General features: G+C 44.4%; 1 protein-coding gene and 1 long non-coding RNA gene across 8 annotated transcripts in view; one reads left to right on the top strand and one right to left on the bottom strand.

Annotated features, from left to right (window-relative positions):
- MCTP2 (multiple C2 and transmembrane domain containing 2) overlaps window positions 1-7,108 on the bottom strand; it is a 241,489-nt gene extending 234,381 nt beyond the window's left edge. For 2 of the 7 annotated variants that reach the window (XM_072737201.1, XM_072737200.1), the window contains exon 1: window positions 6,999-7,108. The gene's annotated coding sequence lies outside the window, so the exon portion shown is untranslated. The other 5 variants (XM_072737205.1, XM_072737204.1, XM_072737203.1 and 2 more) reach the window with 3 other exon arrangements.
- A 136-nt stretch (window positions 7,109-7,244) lies between these two features.
- On the top strand, window positions 7,245-14,637 carry LOC140595306 (uncharacterized). Its single transcript, XR_011996798.1, has 3 exons — window positions 7,245-7,346; window positions 10,051-10,132; window positions 13,746-14,637. It is a non-coding gene; the product is annotated as an uncharacterized lncRNA (long non-coding RNA).
- The last annotated feature ends 425 nt before the right edge of the window (window positions 14,638-15,062 follow it).

Below are 15,062 nucleotides of genomic sequence, written 5' to 3' on the forward strand. Positions count from 1 at the left end.
GACAGTTCAGTATAGGGTCTCTTCCAGCTACTGACAAGAATTCTTGCTCAAGTGAAGCATGTCACTATGAGACAAACAGCGACAGACACATTGACCAGAAAGACTGACCAGGTGAAGGGAAGCAAGCCCTCAGCACCTCAGTCCCCAGCTTATTCATGAGGGAGCAACAGGTGGTAGAACTGATCCCTAAGGCCATTTTCAAACTAGCAGCCTATATATGCAGTGATTATTTTACATTATGCAAGACGGTTGGAGTAATGATGTTGGTTACTGTGGCTTAGAAATAGTGTCCTTTTCTGATATATGAAGTTTGCAAACTGAATACCCACATCTTTCACAATGCTAAATGTAGCCCCCTCCCACACACCCCCCCCCAAAATACAAATTATTACATACCACCACAATCATTACTTTTGTTTGTTTCTGGTCTGATTTGGGCTTTGTATTATTTTTTTATCATCTCCTCAGTTGCCTCTTAGCTCTGAATGTGGTGACAGGCACACAGACAAGTTTAATACTTTCTTTTCTACGTTTCCTGATGAGGTCACAGCCTCTCGTAAAGATGTCTGCCTCTGAACAAAGTTGATCATGAACTTCCAGTTCCTCAAAAGCACCCATCCATCAACTTTTGAAAACCACCTCTATGTTCTTTCCAAACGTTTTTCCAGGCCTGAGGCCCTGCCCAGAGAGATCTCTGCCCACCCCTGGCTAACTCCAGCTGACCATTCCTGCCCAGTGCAGGCAGCCCTGGCTCTGGAGGCTTCCCCAAGGCACCCGGTGCCTTACCCTTAGCAAACAGCACACCTTCTGTTGACACTAGTTAAGTTGTCCAACTTTCCATCTTAGCTGTAAGCTCTTTGGGGCCAGGGAACTATCTGCCTGATTCACAGCAAAACCTCTAGCATATACTCTGCCTAATACATGCCCCATTAATGGCTTTTAGATAAAAGAACACATATTTATTTCAACCACTTCATAACACGTGTTTTAAACAAGCCTTTAGCTCAACTCTTAGAACCTAAGGAAACCTAATATCCTGTATGAAAATTAATCTTGTAATATTAGTATCAGCTGCATCTACAAAATAGTGCTGGCTGATCTGTATGACCTATAGAATGACCTGGTTAATTTATATGTGTGTGTGTGTGTGTGTGTGTGTAACTGATTAAGGGGATAGATGACAAGCATTTCACCCTATGATAATTATACGGGTTCAAAATCTACAAACTTCCAACAAGCTCCCTGTCACTGTCTTGCTCTGGCCAGCCTTGTTTGCTATGCCACAATGCCGCCCTCCTCCCAAGGCCCAGATCTCAAGCAATCAAGCACACACAAGGCCAGGGTGAGCAGAGAACTTATCTCCACCCTCTCAAGAATGAGTGGAAGTAAGCTTTCTTCACCTTTGACAGCAAAGGAACTGGAATTTGCACCTACCCTACTGACGCCAGGAGAAATGTCCACACCACATTTCCTTGGTGACCTGCTTCTGGCTTCTACCCTCTCCTTAGAAGACAGCATTATTTATTTGTTGATATTACTCAATCCGTTGAATTATTCAGTTGTACTATCTGCTGCATTATTCAATGCACCCAGATCTCTACCTTGGAGTCATCCAGACATTTCAAACTCACGATGTTCATAAAACTCATTAGTATTCTTTGAAAACAATCGAGTCCTGACTTGCAGTGCTGGCACCAACCTAGGGGCCCAAGGCACAAACCTCAGCCCCACTGCACCAGCTCTCCTATCATCCCTGTCCACCTTGTCACTTCTGCAATCTCCCAGATAATCTCTCACACCCTTACACACCTCTGCTTCCCTATTACCTAAGCCAAGTCCTATAACCATTCTCCTGAGCTAAGATAACTTCATAACTCTTTCCCTGCTGACTCACTACAGAAATTAGGGTGTCTGACTCCATTCAGTCATAGCACTGCAGAACAAGATTTTTCCTTACTAGTCTGTAGGGATAATATTTATCTGGCCACCACTATACCTTCTGGTGCCTGACATTAACCCTTGGCGCAACGAGGCAGGCAACCGATGACCATGTGAATGAATGAATGCATGGCTAAAATAGCTGGCACTCTCAGAATTAAATTCTGCTGCCTGCCCTAAACTCAAACTAACGTTCGTCTAAACATCTAACTCCAGAGGAGAAGTGAAGATTCAAGAACCCAAAGGCAAACCATCATTCGACACACTCACACATATACTCACATCTATAGCCATGTTTTCTTTCCCACGCTTCCTGAAATGATGGAGGTATTCCATGGTGAAATGTGTAGAATTGTGGAGAACAATTATTAAAAAATAAAAAAAACCACAACTGTGAAAATGCAAAGCTCAGCTCTTCTAGATACCCTCCAGGACATCATGGACACACACACCATCATCTTCAAGCCCTCTGTGTCCTGGACAGAGAGGGAGCTGGCCTTTAGGAGGCCCCCTTGATAACACCCAAATGAAACCCACGTTACAAAACACAGCTGCCTTCCACAATCATGTAGAAATCCATGTGACCCTATAATCATGCCAGGGAAGGAGGCAACTTCTATGTTACTCAATTACAAATATGCAATCATGTCCATTGCTTTTGAAACTTTAGAAATCCACACTCAAACAGAATAACAACATGCTACCTTCCTCATCTGGCAATTTGTCCCTAGAGAAAAGCCTGTTAACCCCAAGTGGCCAGCAAATGACTGTGGTTGTCAAAAAGGGCCATTCTGGGGGTCTCTCAAGTCGTCTTCCAGCCTCTACTACAAAACCCACACATGACAAGGATGCAGATGAAAACTTGCCCATGAAGAAAGAGCGGGAAGTTGCCAGAATCCTTACTCAAAGGCTTTCCAGTTGCGTGCCCTAGAACAATACCCTGGTCTCTCTGGACCTCAGTTTTCTCACATTAAATAGAAGTGACAACAGCCCTGCATTGTGGGGTTGCATTTGTGATTAAAAGAGTGCCCCCCCCCTTTTTTTTAAAGATTTTATTTATTTATTTATTTATTTATTTATTTATTTATTTATTTATTCATGAGAGACACAGAGAGGCAGAGATACAGGCCGAGGGAGAAGCAGGCTCCCTGCAGGGAGCCCGATGCAGGCCTCGATCCCAGGACCCTAAGATCAGGACCTGAGCTGCAGGCAGACGCTCAGCCAGTGAGCCACCCAAGTGTCCCCAAGAGTGCCTATTGCTTAGCACAACATCTGAGTACAATCTGAGTGCTCAAAAAATATCAGTGATCATGATACTCATATCACAGTCATTATATATTAGCATTAGTACGAATCCTGCTCCCCTCTTAGCATTGCCACAGGGGATTCTAGGCCCTACAGGTTCTCTGAAAAATGAAGAGCAGCGGTTCTCAAACTTTAGCACACATGGCAATCGGCAGGAGGGCTTCTTAAAATGCAGATGGCTCTGCTCCAGACACAGAGCTTCTGATTCAGTGTCTGGGATGAGGGCTGAGAACCTGCATTTCTAACAAGTTAAAACCAGCTGTGTGGATTCAGCTGGTCTGGAAGAAGCACAGACTAAGGGGCCTCACTGCATCCCTGGAGGATATTGTGTGTGGGTCCAAACCTCTGCTTTCTAGAGCCCTCCACATGCCTAGAAGGCCCTCCCTGAATTCCTACATCTTGGTTACTCCATCAATAATTCCAAACTCAGCCCAAGCAATCAGGAGCTCTCCAGACTCCAGGACAGCACCTAGGACACCATTGTGCCATCACAAAATCAGCTCCATGAGGCTAGGAGCTCCCTGGCAAATAGGACCTCGCTATAGTCAGTGCCTGGGACATAGAAAACCCTCCATGGGGACCCTGGGTGGCTCGGTGATTAGGTGTCTGGCTTTGGCTCAGGGCGTGATCCTGTAGTCCTGGGATTGAGTCCCACATCAGACTCCCTGCAAGAAGCCTGCTTTTCCCTCTGCCTGTGTCTCTGTCTCTTTCTGTGACTCTCATGAATAAATAAATAAAATCTTAGAAAAAGAAAAAGAAAACCCTCCACAAATGATGACTGGGAGAGCCAATAGCCAAAGGCATCCCTAGAGAGCCAAGCAAAGTAAAAGGTTCCAGAAGCCGGTTCTGGGCCTTCCCCTCAGGACTGCTGAGGATATGAAATGATATGAAATGTCCTGAGTCCCCGATAAGCCGAGTATCCCTCCCACTCCAACCACCAGCCTCTACTCCACTCAGCGAACCATGAGTTTTTTGCCTCCAATCACAACCGGTCCTCTTACTCTTTGAAGGCTATGAAGCTTCAGCTTCCAGTCTCTCGCTCACAGAGGCCCGTACAAGTGCTGCAAGCTGCTAGGAGATGCTGAGTGTTCTCAGGGAGAGAGGGTTGCAATCAGGAAGCATTTTTATGTAAGCATTTCTGGTAAACTGCCCAAAAAAGATCTCAGCAGAAAGTGAAAGAAACCTCTAGCAAATGATTATCATTTATTTTTTCCATTCTAAATAAGCATTCACTTTCATCACTAATTTTGCATTATTTTTTTCTTAAAAAGGATCCCCAAATAATTTGCCTTCCAGGTGTCACAAAATCTAGATCTGTCCATTTCACAACTCACACATACCACATTCGCTGGCCCTTTGGCTTTTCTGAAAATTTCTCTAAGTCACCACTCTCAGCCCCTTCATCAGAAAACCTTAACCAAGCCAAGCAGGCTTCTATAAACACATTCTCGGCAGGATTTCAAATACTCTTAGAGGAGTTCAAGGTGTATTGTCGATTTCACTGTCAAATGAAGACAGAGAAGATAAAAACTGTGCCAGACACAACCCACGCAGAATATATCTTACCTGATCTTCCCAACACAGGCAAAAAGCCTCTCTTCCTCCAAAAAAGACACTTTTTTTTTCAATATCTTAAGATAATTTAATTATGAAACCCTTCAATTCACAATTACTAACAATTATAAGGAAGGGTTTAAGAAAGCAAGTGCTCTCCATGTCAGGAAATATTATTTAAAATTCTAAGGACTATTTTCATTCTCACTCTTCACAGTATGATAATTATAGTTTGAAAATCACTTTTGCAGTTTACAGGAATCTAAAGAAGTAATGAGTTGTCATGAATCATTCACTCAAAGGCTAAATTAAGAATATTAGGATTCCTTCCCAAATAAGTGTACTGCAGTACCCTACACTTCTAGAGATAGATATAAGGAAAAATAGATATATGTTTTAAAATAAGTGTTATATACATTCATGCAGGATTATAGATTCACACACACATATACAAAGTCCCTTCTAGGCAACAACAGGGGCTTCTATTCATCTGGAAGAAATGGAATCAAGCTGAAATATGTTAAAGGATATGAACAATAGGAAAATTAACTGTTACCTCAATGTGTTATGCGCAAGGAATGTGTACTTAAAAAGTTTTACTGATTTATCCCACTTGGATAAACTGGGTCCTTAAAAATAAGTGAAGGAAGACAATAAATTTTATATTTGAAAACAGCTGTTCATCTTCTTGTCCCAGACAAGTTCATCGTTTAGCCACACATACAGAATGAAAGCAATACTCATTTTATTCATAACGGTCACTTGTACAGACATAGACTGCTTTATGAATATAAATTTGAATTATTTTTCATTAAATATGCCAGATTTACACTGCATGTCTCACAGCACCATGGAATAGTGAAAAAGCGTGGGTTTTGCACTCAGAAATATCCAGCTTTAGCTCTCAGGTTTACTAATTACCTTGAGCAAACTGCTGGGTTCCTCCCTGTCTGGATTTCTCACCTGTGCACGGGGAATGCCATCTATCTTGTATATTTTATGTAACAAGATAAAGTGCCCAGCATAAAGTGGGTGGTACAGGATGGATTCGTAATAACTTTATTTTAAAGATGATTTTGTAGTCCTCGTCAGTTTGGATGGCAGACTAGGCTAATGAAGGCTACTCTTCAAAGACACGCATTCTCCCTACATTTAAATGCATTTTACCATAGATTAAAGAGATGCGGCTGTGCCACTGTTCTCTTGGAACACCCACCTGTGTGGAGAACGAGTGCCCTAAATGCCCCCTTTGTATCAACACCTGTGCTACCAAACAAGCACACCAATCCGGCTCTCGCAGAGGTTCCTCCTTAAAAGGCCTACAACAAATATTTGTTGAATTGAAATGCTGCTGACCCAAGAGAAAAATGAACGCTCATGTAAATCATAATCCACAGACCTGTTTGCCCATTCACTGGGTTGGGAAGCAGGTTTTGTGAAGTTCCAAGGTTCACCTGGAAGTCGTTGGGTAACTCTGAGTGGCCCCTGCCAACGTAACCTCCGGCCCACACTTACCTAAGTGCCTACACGCCGCTGACACCCTCAGATGTCGCACAGAAGTTCCTTCAGGTATTCTCACCCCTTTATGGAAACCCAACCATCTCTAAAAGCCATCAGCGCCCCATTTGCTTGACAGATGGACAAATGCGGAAGCAATCGCCTTTCAAGTTCACCACCACTATCACCCCGTATTGGGTTTTGGTGTTTTGGGTTTTTTTTTTTCTTTAATGTGCAAGGCACTCTGTCACCTACACAATCACCCCAAGGCGTTCTGCTCCTGTGCCGCTGCGCCCGGTCTGCGCGAGGAACCCAGGCTGAACCCCCAGGTCTCCGCGAGGGGAGCGCATCACATTCCCAATGCGGGTCTAACTTCTACGGAGGACGTCCCGGCGGTGGCGGTGGCGGTGACTGCACTGCGCCCCGAGCACACCAAGGGTGTGTCCCTAAAAGAGCCGAGAATTCCTGGGGCGGGCTGCCAGCCCTCCGTGCGCTCTCCAGGACACCCGCTCCCGCACACCTTTGTGCATCCCCGAACCCGCGGCTCCCGGGAAGGGGCTTCACCGAATTCCCATCCTGAACCCTCAGGGTCCCCCAAAGTCCTCACCTCGATGGTGAGCAGACGCCCGTCCTGGGGGGAGCCGGCGGCGACCCCCGCGCCCCTCCCGCGCGCACCTGCCAGGTGAGCCCGGCGCCGCCCTCACCTGTCCAAGCGTGCGCCCCGCGGGGCTGCCGAGGGTCCGGCGCGCGGCCCTCCCCTGCCGCCCCGCCGCGGCCGCGGCTCGCACGCGCAGGAGCCGCCGGGACGCGGCGGGGACGGGGGCGGGGACGGGGGCGGGGACGGGGCCGCCCGGCTCCCTCGGGCCCCGCTCCCAGCCCCGCCTCCCGGGGGCGGAGGCGGCCGCGGTCCTCTAAGAGCCGCCTCCCGCTCAGCGCCTTCCCCGGCGGCCGCTGCCGGCTCCCGAGCCCCTCGTCCGGCTCGGCTCCCGAGAAGAGGACGGTGGAAGACGTGCCCCGGCGGGCTGGCGGGGACCCTGGGAGCCGAGTTCAAAGTGAGCGAGGAGGACAGGTGTGGCTTGCCAGCTGACGACTGCTGAGAGCTGTGTCTTGGCCCACACGACACCAGGCCCTTTGCACCGCCGCGCCCTCGGGGTCAGCGGGGAGAGCGCAGCCTGCGTCCTAGCCAGGTGGCCCCGGCGGGAGGTGCCCGAATCAGGCACCGCTGTAAACCCGTGCCACGTGCGCGCGATCGTGGGTGCAGGCGCCCCCCCCCCCCCCCCCAGCCCCACCCCAGCGCGCTGAGCTCTTCGTTTGCGGAGCCTTGGTTCCTGGTCTGGGAAGATGAGGCCGGATCTCCGTGCCCTGCCCGGCGCGCCCCTGCTCGCCCTCAGGGACCCTCAGAGATGCCTGGGGCCGATGGCCGGTACTAAGTACTAAGGCGTTGGGCGGATATCTGCCCTTGCCTTCCTTTCCTTCCCCCTCCCTCTCCTCTTCCTGCTGTTCTCTTCTCGCACTTTATTTACTCTTGATCTCTGCCTGGTCAGTTGCTTTTACCCTCGATGGAGGAGTGGGAATCTACTGTGTACTGAGTCCGCCCCGCGAGGCGCTGGGTGGTTTAGGAGGAGATTGTGCAGGGTGTGACCCCTGCCTCCCGGGAGGTCAGGACTACACACTCCTCCACCCCCACGAAACAGTAGAAATTAGATACAAGAGTAAGAGCGGCTAACCTGGGTGTGGGCCACACCTGGCGGCCTACGGTTGCGGGAGTGGGTGGCCTCTGAGCTGGAGAGTTTAATGGATGTCATTGGTGGTTTAGAGCATAGGCTCCGGGGTCAGGAAGACCTCACCAAATCCTGGCTTGGCAACTGATTGTATAAACCCGGGAGTTCACTTAATGCCTCTGAACTTCCACTTTGCCTTTAATAAATTGAGATTCAAATAATAGCTATCTATCCTATAGATTCTGAGAAATGATTAAATGCTTTTCCTAAAGTACTTACCACGGTATCCAGGCCAATGCTCCGCACTTATTAAACGTTGGCTAATGATAATAATGATATGGTAAGAAATGGAGAGGACCAGGAAAAAAAAAAAAACATTTCGAACACATGAGAACTTGGGCAGAGGCAAAGCTGCCACTTTCATGAGAAGAATACTTAGAGTAGCAGCTTCCAGTAAATGAACAAAACCGCTCACTGATTTCTGGGTTCAGCATCTAACACGGGATCACATTTAATTTTCACAAATCTGTGAAACAGTTTATAATATCCATGGTTTAAGATGAGGAAAATGAGCCTCAGAACCAAGAAACTGGGGCACCAGGGTGGCTCAGCGCTTGAGCATCTGCCTTTGGCTCAGGCTGTGATCCCAAGATCCTGGGATCAAGTCCCACAACAGGCTCCCTGCAGGGAGCCTGCTTCTCCCTCTGCCTATGTCTCTGCCTCTGTCTCTCTCTCTCTCTGGGTCCCTCATGAATAAAAAAATAAATAAGACCTTTAAAAAATAATAAAGAACCATGAAATAACACGGCTGACGATTATGAAACAAGCAGCGTCAAAGCAGAGTCACCTGAGGCCTATGGCAAATGTAGGCTTTTTCCACCGGGGTCTCCCTGCAGGCTGCATTTCTAGCCTTAGAGAAGGAAGGAAACCAGAGGGAAAATAAAAGATACACGAAGGAAGGAAAGATCAGTAAATAGGAGAAATAACAACCATATCTTGGAAGCCCACTGCCACTTAATACAACAATTAAAATAGTAACTGAACCCACACACAAAAAAGCTTTTTACATCCAACTCCCGCCACAGCGGGGTTCCTGTTCTGTGGTTCCTAAAGCCCAACCACAAGTTGAAAAAAATGACTAACAGCATTTTCAATCATTAAATGCTGCAGAAAGTGAAACATCTAAAGAGACAAATCTAAGGTCACACCTCCTCATCTCTCACCACAATCCCTTCCTCTGTAAAGCTTCCTTGAAGGTTTGTGTGTATGTGTGTGTGTTTTACTTGTCCAAATATATCGCCTGCGTCTTTCTAGCATGTTCCATCCAGGAAATAACATCATTGCTTTAACCAACTTGACTTCACTATGTAACCACTAGAAGCGCTTAGGACAGCAGCTGGACTCATGTATTTGGCTGGTAAATTTTCAATATGCTGTTTTAACATTGAATTACTTTTTTTTTTTTAGTTTAGTTTAGTTTTTAGTTATTTATTCACGAGAGACACAGAGAGACGCAGAGACACAGGCAGAGGGAGAAGCGGGTCCATGCTGGGAGCCCGACATGAGACTTGATCCCGGGTCCCCAGGATCACACCCTGGACTGAAGGCGGCGCCAAACCACTGAGCCACCAGGGCTGCCCTAACATTGAATTTCCTGATGTAAATAAGTTTTGGACCGAGTTTATAGGCACAGTCCATGCTGTTGGAATTGTTACTTTAAAAAAAAAATTAAAATCTCCCCATTTCTCTGTTTTGCCTTCTTAATTCACATGAGCATCAAAATACGTGGCCTCTGGAAAAAAAAAACAACTCTATTGTGGATATGATCTTTGAGGTGGGGATTTCTCACTGTCCACATTTAGATTAGAGTGCCTACCTGAGAGTGCCTAACACACTCTCAACTGGCAGGAGACCATTCAGGAAGGTCAAAGCAAGGAAGGGAAAAGCATCTAATTGCTTTTAGATGCTAGACAGCATATGCTTGGCTGCATGGTGATGTAATAATTTCACCTTTCTTTTCCATTTTGAATGGAAGATGTGTCTTCTACAGATCCCATGTGCTCCTTTGCCACCACAGCTGATGCTGCCTGTCATATTTCAGAAGTGCTGCAGTGGAGGTATGTTAGCAATGTCACTGTGCCTGTTTGAATGAGCAACAGTAATTTAAATAGGACAAGTTCAGAGTTGCCGAGAATCTCTGCCCATGGAGTTAAAAGAGCTTTTTCTAAAAGAGAAGATCCTGTCTGTAAAAACACAGGATCTAGAGCCCCAACTCTTCTCTGCTCCTGGGGAATCACAACAGGACTCCTTATACCATTCCACCAGAGCTGGCCATGTGGTCAGTCCAGTCCAGCTCTATTTGGAGGACTCAGAGCTCATCTTAGGAGTACGAATTCCTTGAATGACTAAGAAAAAGGTTTGCACTATCTGCTAGCAGTGACATAAAAGCTTCATACCTAGCATCACTCACATTTTCCTGCATTGGTGCTTCTTGTCATTTCTGAGCCAAAAGAAAAGCTGAAGTAGAAAAACAATAGAAATAGAAATATCTAGACCTAGACCTTCCAAGAGGTGAAATCTACATCATGGTTAAGGCAAAATGTAATCTACTATCCAAGTGGCAGGTGTTTAGCCTGTGCCAGAAGGAAGCATATGCACTTTGCTACATGGCCTTGAGAAAATGGCATCCCTTTTATTGTTAGTTCAAATCATCTTTGTTTTTGTATTTGTTTGGTTTCTTCCTATCATATAATTGTCATGACAGTTTATAGAAAACATATCCCCTTTTTATAGTGACAGTTGTAGAGAGACAACACTTGGTAACTCACTCCAGACTTAGTTCTGCTACTTAACTAGCTACATATTTTCCTGCAGTTGGTAAGAAATGAAAAGGGGGTAAAACAGTGGTTGATAGGGTTTCAGTTTATTTTTTTAAAGACTTTTTTATATATTCATGAGAAACAGAGAGAGGCAGGCTCCATGTAGGAGCCCGACATGGGACTCGATCCCGGGACTCCAGGACCACGCCATGGGCTGAAGGCAGGCAGTGAACTGCTGAGCCATCCAGGGATCCCCAGGTTTCAGTTTCTTAAACAAAGGAGTGGTCCTAACAGAAAAGGAGTCTTACTTTTTAATTACTCAGAGGAAGACTTATTATAAAATCTTTCTTTGAAACCAACCAACACCAACATTTAATTGTCTTATTAATGATAAGCCTATGTAACAAATTATTTCAAATACCCAGACGTATTTTTAACAAAGCGAATTAGCTGGAAATGTTCACAAGTAATAAGTTGCTCAAAGTTACATTTTCATAGATATTATAGTTTTCAAGGGGGAGAATTTTTATGGCCAAGATGAATATCTGGTAATAGTTGCTTTTAGAAAGTTAAAATTATTGGAGACATAGTAGGGTAAATCTTAGAGCCATAGTCCCCCATTTATCAGATAATTAAAACAGACCCAAATTTACTTTTTCAGGTGAAGCTTATCTTTGCTTCAAGATTACTCCCTCGATACCAACATTTTTATGTCGGGTGATGCAAATTCCATCCAGTGAGCTCATTGCTTAAGCTTTCCCCCAGATTAAATCAGACCAAGAGATCATTTCATACAGTACAGCACTGCTCTGGCCCCACACAGAATCACTTTGTTGGATTGTTCTCTAGTGTACTGTCATTGGCCCTAGTTTGGAGGACCTTAGAATCAGGCTTGAGAAATGGGTTGTTGAATTTGCACTTGGAATGTTGGCCAAGGTAATTGTTCTTAAAATCCTGGTGCTTGGGACTCCTGGGTGGCTCAGCAGTTGAGCATCTGTCTTCAGCTCAGGGCATGATCCCTGGGTCCAGGATGGAGTCTCGCATCAGGCACCTTGCAGAGAGCCTGCTTCTCCCTCTGCTTGTGTCTCTGCCTCTCTCCTGTGTCTCTCATGAATGGATAAATAAAATCTTAAAAAGAAAAAAATCCTGGTTCTTATTTTAAGATGATCCAAGACAGAAGTTGTCAGTCATCTCCAGAATGCAAACCTAGGCTTTTCCACACACTTGGTTTATTTGCATCCCCTGAATTCTACAAATAGCACCACCCAGTTGGTTTTCCTCTCTAATTTGACTACTAAAATGCTCAGAGTGGCCTACCTCTGCAGTGCTTTTTTGTACATTGTGTAACAAAGTCATATTTTTTCACCTTTCCTGTTGTAAGTCTGAGATGGAACCAAAGGAATTTTCAGGGCCAGATTATTCGAATAATAATTTTAGATGTACATTCATTGACACATTCGCCTATATAACTTACATAGTTTGAGTAGCTACCATGAGGGCCACAAACAAGGATGTACACAGGAGCCAGGCTGGTGAAATAAATGTGTGACTAGGCACATCCAAAAAAAAATAGAGACTTTCACAAACTGCAGAGGTCAGGCCCACCTAAAGGCATTCAAGTTCATTTATTAACTCTGTGTTGGCCAGGTAATGCAGGTGGCTAGAAGTCATGTGACTGTTCATAACCCCTGACTAAGGATGTGTCGAGCTCCAAAGTAAACGCTATGGATCTATATAAATAAGATATTATTGCTCCTCATGCCCCTGGGCTAACAGTTTGTTGAAGAGGAAAACCATTGAAACAAATAAGCACAATAGCATGTGAGAAGAATGAGAGTCTAGTAGCAGCACCTATAGGGTCCTCCAAGTAAAGTAGAGAGTCAGGTGCAAGAACCCGGGGAGAAAATACACAGGGAATTAGTAGACACAATGACAGGCCCAAGTGCTGAGAGAGGAGATCCTCCTGAGTGAATCTTAGCACACACCACTGCATGGAACACACTCTCAACTGGCAGACCATTCAGGAAATGAAGCAAGACCTGTCTACCAATATTTCCACGATTGTTTACTCAAGTAATCAGAAAAAATAAAATACAGATATGTAGAAAGAAATATTAATACTTTTCGTTGAGGGCATTAACAAATTTTGGACTCGAAGTCTCCAGGCTATGTTTGTGAGTGCTGGAATATATAATTTAGATAGGTTTTTATTTATCCAGCCTCTAATTAATGGCTGTAATGATGACCTACAAAGAAAATACAGAATCACTAATTAGTGGATGGAAAAGTAGTCAGGAAATACATTGGGCTTTATTAAGTGCATAAGAATAATATTTTCAAGCTGACTAGGTAAACAATTACCTGCTTTACTGATTTTTTTAGGTCATATTTATAGTGACTATTGTATCGTCCTGAGAAAATCTGGGCCCAATATAAAGAATAAAATAGTAAGAAATTTGGCCTTAACACTAAATGAATTTCTTAAGTTCCATTATATATGTGCTCAACTTTTTTTTCTTATTAGGGAACACCTAACCATATTCAAAAATTATACATTCTGTTAAGGGCTTACTCTTAAAAAAAGAACTTTCCTTCTAAGTTTGAACTTCCTATTAGGCTAATTTTAAAATAAAGAATGGAAAAGATAAAAATCTTTTCAATGAAATTAAATATATATATATATATTAAGATTTTATTTATTTAATTGAGAGAGAAAAAGAGAGCACAAACAGGAGAAGGGGTAGAGGGAGAAGAAGAAGCAGACTCCCCACTGAGCAGGGAGCCCAAACCTTTGCTGTTCCCAGGACTCTGGAGTCATAACCTGAGCTGAAGATAGATGCTTAACCAACTGAGCCACCTAGGTACCCCCAAACTATATATTTTTTTAAAGATTTTATTTATTTACTCATAGAGACACACAGAGAGAGAGGCAGAGACACAGGCAGAGGGAGAAGCAGGCTCCATGCAGAGAGCCTGATGTGGGACTCGATCCAGGATCTCCAGGATCACGCCCTGGGCTGCAGACGGCGCTAAACCGCTACGCCACCGGGGCTGCCCCCAAACTATATTTTAGATCATAAAGGAAAGAGAGTCTCTCAGCTAATTCTCTCAATGTCAGACAAATTGGCTATACTTTTGAACTTTTTACAATGATCTTTGCACCTACCCTCCAAATGAGTTTGTGACCTATCTCCTTATTCCTGGTGGGTTTTGGTGAAACTGGACCCTGCTGGATGAATTTGCAAAAGGGATCCACTTCAGTAACTCTCATTTGAAAATCCCAGCCTTATATATCAAACTGAGTATGATATTTACTACACACATTCATTGTAAGACATGCTCAGGAATTCTGTAAAACTAAGGCAGGAATCCAAGCTATATGCCTATACAATGAACAGTATGAAGAGATTACAACATTCTGGGCCTTTGTTAAGTTTTGTGTCTATAATGCCTCATTGCTTATAGGCTCTACCTTTCTTCCTCAAAAACTAATCACTTCTCTTAAGAACCAAGCCAGTCCTAACATCATGTGATTTCACCTGAACAAACTATAATTTGGTATATAGCATAAATGTCAATTTTGTTAAATTAAAGTCAGAAGGAGTAGGCTCAGAGGACCAGCATTTAAAATGCCTGTGTGGGGTTGGGGGTGGAGGGCGCCTGGGTGGCCCAGTCAGTTAAGCATCCAATTCTTGGTTTCTGCTATTTCCTGGTCTCAGTGTTGGGAGATCTTGCCCCAAGTCCGGCTTCCAGTTCAGTGCAGTCTGCTTGAGACTTTTTCCCTCTCTTACTCCCCACTACCTGTACATGTACTCTTTCTCTCTCTCTCTCTCTCTCTCTGTTAAATAAATAAATAAATAAATAAATAAATAAATAAATAAATAAAATCTTTAAAATGCCTGTGGGGTCATTGTGCTGTTTCCTGCTCAATGTAGACCTCTGAAGCACATGTTTTAGCCAGGTATGCTCAAGGAAGCTTGTGTCCCCAACAAACTAAAAGCTTCCATGGTCACTTAATGATGAAACGTGGTAGAAGAACAAAGGATGGAATTAGCACCATGAAAAGTGTGACTGGACTTTAAAGGGCAGAAATTAAAAATGAGAAAGTGATCAATGAACAGTATGAAGAAGCAAGCTAGAATTTAAATTGGTGAGGAAAAACTGCTATAAACCATCAGGACAAGAAAAAGTGTGACGATAAACAACATAGACAATAAGTCAAACGGGC

Source organism: Vulpes vulpes, chromosome 14 (assembly GCF_048418805.1).
Source record: "Vulpes vulpes isolate BD-2025 chromosome 14, VulVul3, whole genome shotgun sequence".
Lineage (NCBI taxonomy): Eukaryota > Metazoa > Chordata > Mammalia > Carnivora > Canidae > Vulpes > Vulpes vulpes.